Genomic DNA, 8,409 nt, shown 5'->3' with positions numbered 1-8,409 from the left:
TAGCAACCCTTTGAAGTGTTACATATTTAACCAAGTATGGCATCACTTTAGAAGTGTTACCTCTTCTACTATTAGTATGGCATCAATCTAAAAGCGTTGCCTCTAATATTATTACTATAAATTTCAACATTCTTCTCATACTATAGTATCTACTCCCTATAGCTATGATAATTTGAGCATTTCATTATAATTTGGGTACAATAAAATTAAAGATATGAAAAAAAGAGACAATCTCAACTTATTCTACTTGGATATATATTATCAAGTTAAAATATTTCAAATACATTATCATGTAACAATCTCTAATTCAATATGAAAACATCAAAACATGGAAAGATAATTAAATAAGACCTCTAAACCTCTAAACGAAATACATGGACTCAAAATAAAAAAGCTAAATATATATTTATTTCAAGTTTTATCAATTGACTTAGATATATTTTTTTCCAAATCCTAGTAGCTTGTTCCTTGTACATACCATGATAATTATATCTTCAAAACAATGGTAAGAAATTTTCAGACATAGTAAGAATAGACTATCTATCACATATATACAACAAAAAAGTATATTCTTATAACATGAAACAAATCACAAGTAGTGACATCAAATAAAAGTACCCAAACCAACAACAGAAACATGCAAAAATGCAAAGGCTCAGTTGTAAAAATTACAGAAAAAAATGTAACAATATAGAAAAACATCAAGAGAGGAGCATTTATGAACAAGAAAAAGAAGTAAATTTCGATTCTTGACTTTGGCATATAACATAGTAACGAAAATAAACCTGGGCAAAATCTCCAATGGCACATTCTTGGCATAGTACATATCCATTTAACTGCAAATGGAGAAAGGCATGAATTTCAACACATTTAAATTATCAGATTGAAAAAATTAAAATAAATTTATGTAATTTAAATCTTACACCACTAGTGATCAAGAGGTCTAATTTTCTTATAGTCATTATTCAGCATGGCAAGTCACAAAAAAGTGATCAGCACTCAATAAGGATACTTGAACTTTAGGCTCTCCACATACTTCCCAACTTCATAAATCATACACTCATAAGTCAACCCCTGCATACTTCACATGCGCGCATTAGACTCTTATATCATAATTATGCTAGACACTAGGTTGTTGAATTCATGTGTAGTGCTATCTGCTAAGCATATTCGATATTTTATTATCTGTTGCTAATATTTGAATAATTTTATTCAGGCTTAGATATGTACAAATTAACAGTTCTCCTCAATGATTACGTGATTTGAGAATCAATTATGAGAATTGTGAAAACAAGTGGCACCCAAAATCTTCCACAAATGCAAAATTGGCTTTATATGTATTAAGCAATTTCAACCTAAAAGTTGTGATTTGTGAACATTTGACATTTCAACTATTTGTTATACAAGAATAACCAACCAAAAATTGATTTGAATAAATAAAAACAGAAAATATATTGCACAATTGAAGAGGTTTCTTGTTGTCAGATGTGAGTTAACCCCTGAGAATTATGCAAATCATTATTGGAGGTGAAATTAGGGCATGCATACCTTGCCTCGCATTTTGTGGCAAGAAATAGGAATGAAGAAGAGGTGAGCTTGAAGAGAATCGGCAGTGAAGAAATAACCTTTGCTGGAATATTTTCTGGTGAGCTTCCTCGGCGTGTGGAAATAGGTCTCAGGATCACCGTCAGGGTACACAAACACCCTCAACTCCTTCTCCATCTTCTCGTAGTCCAATCTAAATGCCTCTGGCGAGTGGAACACTCTAGAAGAAAGCAACGTCACTCTGAGCGGCGCATCGAAATCGCGCTGTGCATCAAAGAAAGATGAGACAAAAAGGTCAAAAAATCAAAACAGTGTGTGTGTGTGTGTGTGTCAGAGAGAGAGAGAGAGTTGGAGCTCGAGGTTGAAGAGTAGCTGTGCGGAGATGAAGAAGCTCGTGAGGGTGTAAAGGAGGTTGAAGAGTATCCTTATTGGAACAGAACATTCGGTGCTGATCAAGAGGTCTAGTTTAGTTGTTCTCTCGTCAAACCCATCTTTTCTTCTGTGAAGTTCACAGTGTCACAAGCGCTTTCTTAACCCATGCTTCATCCTCTTCCTTTTAAAAACAAACAAAGAACACACACATAAACATTCATTCAAATTCACTGTAACCCATATAATAGTGAGAAACAATAACTTTCACACACAGTATAAAGTGGAGAGAAGAAGAACACATTACCCTACATTCTCTCTACTAACATCTGAATCTGAATATGGATCTTGTAATGAGAAGACACATGATTTATGTGTCATTGTCAGAATCAGAATCTATTTCTCCAAATCCAGGGACTGATCATGCGCATTCATCTTCAGGAACAAGCTTTCCAATCATAGCAATTGCCATATTCAGATTCAGATGTTGGACAGTTAAGACAAAAGGAATTGGATTATAAGTTAGTCAGAAAGACAGCAAATAGCTCAGAAAAACAACAAATAGAAACACACAATTTCCTTTTTCTTGAAAAAATCACACACACAAAATAGAGCAATTAGAGTAGGAAAGGGAAGATTTGAAGTGCGCACCTAATGAAATGAAACAAGTTTGGTTGCAGATCAAATGCAGAACGAAACCAGATCTTGTACTATGCAATTTTCTGGCAAAATGTAGAGAGAAGTAACCAGCACAGTGCAAAGAACATTAAAAGAGAGGAACATGAGGTAAACTGTGTTGAAAACAGAAATGAATGAAAAAATATCGCAGAAAAAGAAAAACTCAACTAAAAAATATACTACCTGAATTAATGCAAGCTAACAAGGCGAGAGTAGGAACGCGAGCAAAACAAGGCGAAGAGAAGAACCTGACTAACACGAAGAACCGCGAGTAGAGAGGAACATGAAGAGAGCACAACAAGGGGAATAGTGACAAAAAGACTAAATTAATTATAATTAAAATAAACAATTCATGAAGCAAGGCTTAATTTCAATTTGCTCAACAAAACAACTGAGTAAGAAATACCTAGTGATAAAAAGACCAAATTTGACACAGCTCTTTAGCATACATACAACAAAACCTAAACACAAAAAGAAAGCACTAAAAATTTACAAAACACAGCTCCTATTTAGTTTCTGGTTTTCTCTTTTTATTTTAACCTTTAGTTTCTTTTAGTGTTTCAGAAGCTTCAAAGGCCAATAAGTATGCGAGCTTGAACTATGTTTGGTACTAATGAGCATGACAGTGATGCAACTCCTTGTTATTCCTAACATAATGCAGAGGTTTTCTAGAATAAAAATTATATACAAAATAAAATACCTGGAAGATTACCATCTGCACTGCCTCCTTATTCCATTTTGATAATGGCTTGCTGCAACTCTACCTTCCTTTCCTAATATGCATAAAAAATAGTTAAACGATGCAGTGAAATGTCATATTTGCAGATAAATATGGACAAGGCATGTCAATTAACCCTATCTTTTACTATTTGCTAAATAATAATGCAAATTTCTAATTACCTGTATATCATGAAATTTAGCTTCTTCAACAATAAATTTAGATGTTATTTCTGCTTCAATGTTGGTACTTTTCCTCATATTTCTTGCTTAACAACTCTGTCTGCAAAATAGTAGCAATTGATAGTTTATTCTTCCAATATCTTAAACTTAAAATTAAATCACATATTTAAAGACAAAGGGAACATTTATGAAGAGGCCTACTCCTTGTAAGTTCCCATCACTTCGAATTCTAAATCCTTGGTATTCCTGGCAGCCACAACACTGTCCCAGGCGGCCACAAACACGGCTGTGCAACTCAAAACAGAACTAGAAAGAGCGGCAGCAGCCTCCAACAACTCCGGTGAGCTTCCTCAACGACAGTGGTGGTAGGAGCTTTGGTGGTGCTAACCGAGGCTTGACGGCGGCAGGAACGGCAGCGGTCAAAGTTCAGGAGCAACGGAGACCAGGCGCGACGGCGACTCCACACGCGACGGTGACAACGACGGCTTCACCTCCTCCACACGCGCTCTTTCTTCTCAGTCCATGGCTATGGTTCGCGTGCCCTTCCGTTCGCAGTTCTGTTTCCGACGCAGCTCAAGGACGATCGGCGGCGACGACCAGATCTCCAGCGACAGCAAGAGGATGCACGACGGTGCCTTCTCCTTCCCAGTCCTAGCTTGTGCTCGTTACTCTCTCCCATGGCTCCCTCCGCGAACGCTCTCTCTCTCTCTCTCCACGGTTCGACAACGACGCGACGGCGGCGGTGAGGCCCAGCGCGCCGGCGCGGTCTTCTTCTCTGCTTCCCCAGATCTCTCTCTCTCTCCGGTGATGGTGGTGCAGCGGCAAGACGCAGCACGGTCCCTCCTCCCTTCTCCCTCGGACTCCCCCTTTCTTCTTTCTTCGTTTCTAATTGTTGGAGTTAGGGTTTCTAATTGAAAATAGGGCAAGTTAGGGTTTCTAATTCTTAAAAACATATGCAATTTTGTTTTGAACTCTAAGGATTTGAATCAGTAAGTGTTAAGTTAAAAGAAGGAAAAAGTATTTTTTGTTAAAATATTTGGAGAAAAGGTTAAAATTTTAGAGAAAAAATTTTAATTTATTTTTGGCAACATTTATAATGAAAAGTTTATTAAAAATTTAAAAATAACACTTATAAAGTGTAATATATAAATATTGCAAATGTTGCTTATTTAATTTACAAAAGCAATACTTTTTATTTGTACTTTTAATTGATCAAAAGGAACATTTATGGTCTGTTGTTAAAAAAGAGTTGCAATAACTTTATTTTTATGTAACAAATATTGAATGTTGTCTTTAATTAGTTTAGACAACACTTTTTGAGTGTTGTTTGCAATATATGTTGCAATAGCTAAGAAATGTTGTAGTGAAAGGTAGCATCTACATCCGGCAGTTGGTCGATGACTTCCAAGTTCAAGGTTGAGAAATATGAGGATGTTGCTGTGTGCCAAAAACTTGATGGGCCATGTTGTGTAGGTGGATTGCTCCTACTATCCTCATCATCGTCTCCAAGTATGTCAACAGGCTCTTCGTCAGAATCATCCTCTCGCATTGCATTTTTAACTCGATCCGGTTCATCCTCAGCTATAGAATCAGGAATCAAATAAGGAGAACTAGCCATCCCATCTGCAAAAAGATGGAGATTCAACCAACAGACAAGTAAGTGCAACCACATGCATCGAAGTAGAAGCACCCCCAAGGTAGTCGATTGATGATTCAGAGCTGATGCCCCAAAAATGTCAACACCATCTTCCAACTTTGTATATAACTCGTGTATTCTCACTTCTGGAAAACTTCTCTAACAATGAACAAAACCTGTAGATCTTCGTTGGACCCTACCACAAACGTATCATATTTCACACCAGTTGATACAACTGCAATAGAGATCTTGTAAAATAATTTCTTCACTCACTTGGTCCCACACACCCCAAACTTTTGTAATATACTAATTTTTAGATCTGACAAAGTATTCGATGACTGGATAAAAACACTCAAGGGTTCTCTATTAGTAAACTTTAACACCTTGTCTTTTGTTTTTTTGAAATTTTCTAGAGCAATGCACTAGAGTTATGAAACTCTCCTCACTATCCATTGTGAATTTGACATTCTACTTCACAATTTTCTTCCACTGGTATGTATAAAGACTTCACATATTCATAATCCGCTACAGGGTGCAGCGGATTACGCCAGCCCTGTTCCTTCAGAAACCGCGAGACCCTCCAACGATTTATTCATTTTCCTTTTCTTCATAATCCGTGAGTCCTTCCAGCAGATTATGAATGCACATTTTTCAATGTAATCCGCGATATTCTATAGCGGATTACATGTAAATAGTAAACCGTGGTTGCCTGTAGCAGTTTATATAGAGTTAATTCAGAACAATGATGTAATCTGTTTCAGAAAATTCAAATTGCGTAAATTTAAAACAGGATTGATTTATTTATGTAAATTTCCTATAAAATAATGCATGAAAATGTATAAGAAGCAAAATATAATTCAGGACTCCACTTATTGTCATGTATGATTGATTAGGGAGAGAATGTGAGGTTATCTTTTTGTTTTAGTTTCAAGTTTTAACACACAATATAACAAAGTAAAATCTTAAATTTCCAACAAAATAAAATACCAAAAATTGATGATACTACAATCATATTTTGGAGTTTTTTATTTTAATTTCAAGTTTTAACACACTATGTAACAAAATAAAATACCAAAATTTATTAATATAAACAGTTCCGATACCACGATCATATTTAACTTGCAATATTATTTAGAAAAATGACTCTTTATTAACAACTAGTATTAGTACTAGTTATACTATAATTTTCATTGTTTTAAAAATAAAATAATACATAAAAATGTATGAAAAATATAATTCAGGACTCCACTTGATTATTGTCATGTAGGACAAATTAGAGAGAATGTGGGGTTATCTTTTTGTTTCAATTTCAAGTTTCAACACACTATGTAACAAAATAAAATCTTAAATTTCCAACAAAATAAAATACCAAAATTTAGTAGTCCAAGTGAATTCACCATTTGGTATGATCGATTTGGTCATTTTGGAGCAACAATGATGCAAATGATCATTGAAAACTCCCAAGGGTATTTATTTGAAGAACAATAAGATTCTTCAATCCAGTGAGTTATGTTGTACTGCATATTTTTAGAAAAAACTAATTATAAAGCCATTACCAGCAAAGATTGACGCCTGTAAATTCTTTGAGTGGATTCAAGGTGATATACATAGATCAATCCATCTAGCATGTGAAACTTTTAGATATTTTATTGTTCTAATAAACACATCTTCAAAATGGTCTTGTGTATGCTTATTATCATCTTGTAACTTGGCATTTGCGAGATTATTTGCGCAAATTATAAAAATTAAAAGTACAATTTCTTGAAAATCCAATAAAAACCATTTATCTTGATAATGCTGGCGAATTTACTTCCCAAAGTATTTGATACTTATTGTATGGTCACTGGTATAAGTTTTGAACATCTAATAGTTCATATTCATACACAAAATGGGTTAGCAGAATAATTAATTAAATGTCTCCAATTGATTGTTAAACTCTTACTTATGAAAATAAATCCCTCAATTTCTGCTTGGGGTATGCTATTTTACATATTGCAGCACTTATTTGTTTAAGGTTAAGTTATCACAAATTCTCTTATTCACAATTGACTTTTGATCAACAGCCAAATATATCCTATTTAAGAATATTTAGATTGCGATATATGTTTCAATTGATCTACCTAATCGTACCAAACAGAGCCTCAAAAAAATTGAGAATATATATTGGATATGATTCTCCTTCTACTGTAAGGTATCTAGAAATACAACGGGAGATGTATTTAAAGTTTGATTTGTAAATTGTCACATTAATGAGATATTATTTTTAACATTATGAGGAGATAATTATTAGATAAAAAATAGCTAAATTGCAATGCATTTTCATACTTGGATCCTTGATCAAGACAATGTGAACTAAAAGTTCAAAAAATTATACATTTCTAGAAAATTATAAATGAATTGCCTGATATATTTTTCAATACAAAAGGATAACAAAATTCTATATATCATGCTCCAATTCAAATTGATATACCTGTTAGACAAATGATCAATAATGCAAATAGTGCTAAAAGCATGGTAGACCGGTCAATTCTAAAGATAAAAATCTTAATAAAAGAATATGGCAAATTTTGATAAAGAAACAAATACTCTTCCTATTGAGAAGGACAAGAACATAGTTGGGACACCTATAGTTGTTCAAATTCATGACATAATTAAAACATCGAATGGTGTTTAGGTACTTGAAAATTGTCAAAATGATGAGATCTCAATAAACTATATTTTTACGGTGTAAAAATGGAATCGAAGAAAAATGATTGTCAATGATATATAATGTAGTGCTAAATATTTTGACTCAATTTTTAAAATGGTCCTTTAGATTCACAATTTTCACCATTTTTAGTCTCTTAAATTCAAAATTACCGATACTGGTTCTCGAGATTCAGTTTTAGACACCATATTGGTCCCTGGACCCTTTCTAGTACTGAATCAAGCAAACTAAGTGTTGAATTAGCTCTGACTTGCCACGATAGAACATGGCTAAACAACGAATGTCATTTTGTTTTAGCACTTAAATATGGCAAAAATGAGAAGAGGAAGAAGAGTTTATATGATGTGCAAATCATTATATTTCCATTCATTCTCCAAAATGATCTCGTTTTTTTCTTATTTAAAATCTAAGATAAAAAGATGCTATTTAGCTATGTGTCTAGCATGGCAAGTCAGAGCTATTGATCTATCTCAATATTCTATTTGTTAACTCAAATTGGAAAGGATTCAGAAACCAATATGGTGTCTAGTGCTGGATCTCAGAGACCAGTATAGTAAATTTTGAATATGAAGGA

The 8,409-nt window shown here is 33.9% G+C and overlaps 1 long non-coding RNA gene across 6 annotated transcripts; it reads right to left on the bottom strand.

Moving 5' to 3' along the window:
* Positions 1-238: 238 nt before the first annotated feature.
* LOC110275439 (uncharacterized) lies at positions 239-3,864 on the bottom strand. 6 transcript variants are annotated; one of them, XR_008002771.1, is made up of 7 exons: positions 3,694-3,864; positions 3,293-3,365; positions 2,776-2,840; positions 2,566-2,636; positions 2,222-2,362; positions 786-2,098; positions 239-492 (listed from the first exon to the last, which is right to left on the bottom strand). It is a non-coding gene; the product is annotated as an uncharacterized LOC110275439 (long non-coding RNA). The 6 variants fall into 6 exon arrangements; XR_008002770.1 differs by lacking the exon at positions 3,694-3,864 and adding an exon at positions 3,493-3,592; XR_008002767.1 differs by having other exon boundaries at positions 2,776-3,365.
* Between the last annotated feature and the right edge of the window lie 4,545 nt (positions 3,865-8,409).

The sequence above is a fragment of the Arachis duranensis genome, chromosome 9 (genome assembly GCF_000817695.3).
Source record: "Arachis duranensis cultivar V14167 chromosome 9, aradu.V14167.gnm2.J7QH, whole genome shotgun sequence".
NCBI classification, from domain to species: domain Eukaryota; kingdom Viridiplantae; phylum Streptophyta; class Magnoliopsida; order Fabales; family Fabaceae; genus Arachis; species Arachis duranensis.
This window is presented reverse-complemented; position numbering and strand designations above follow the sequence as displayed.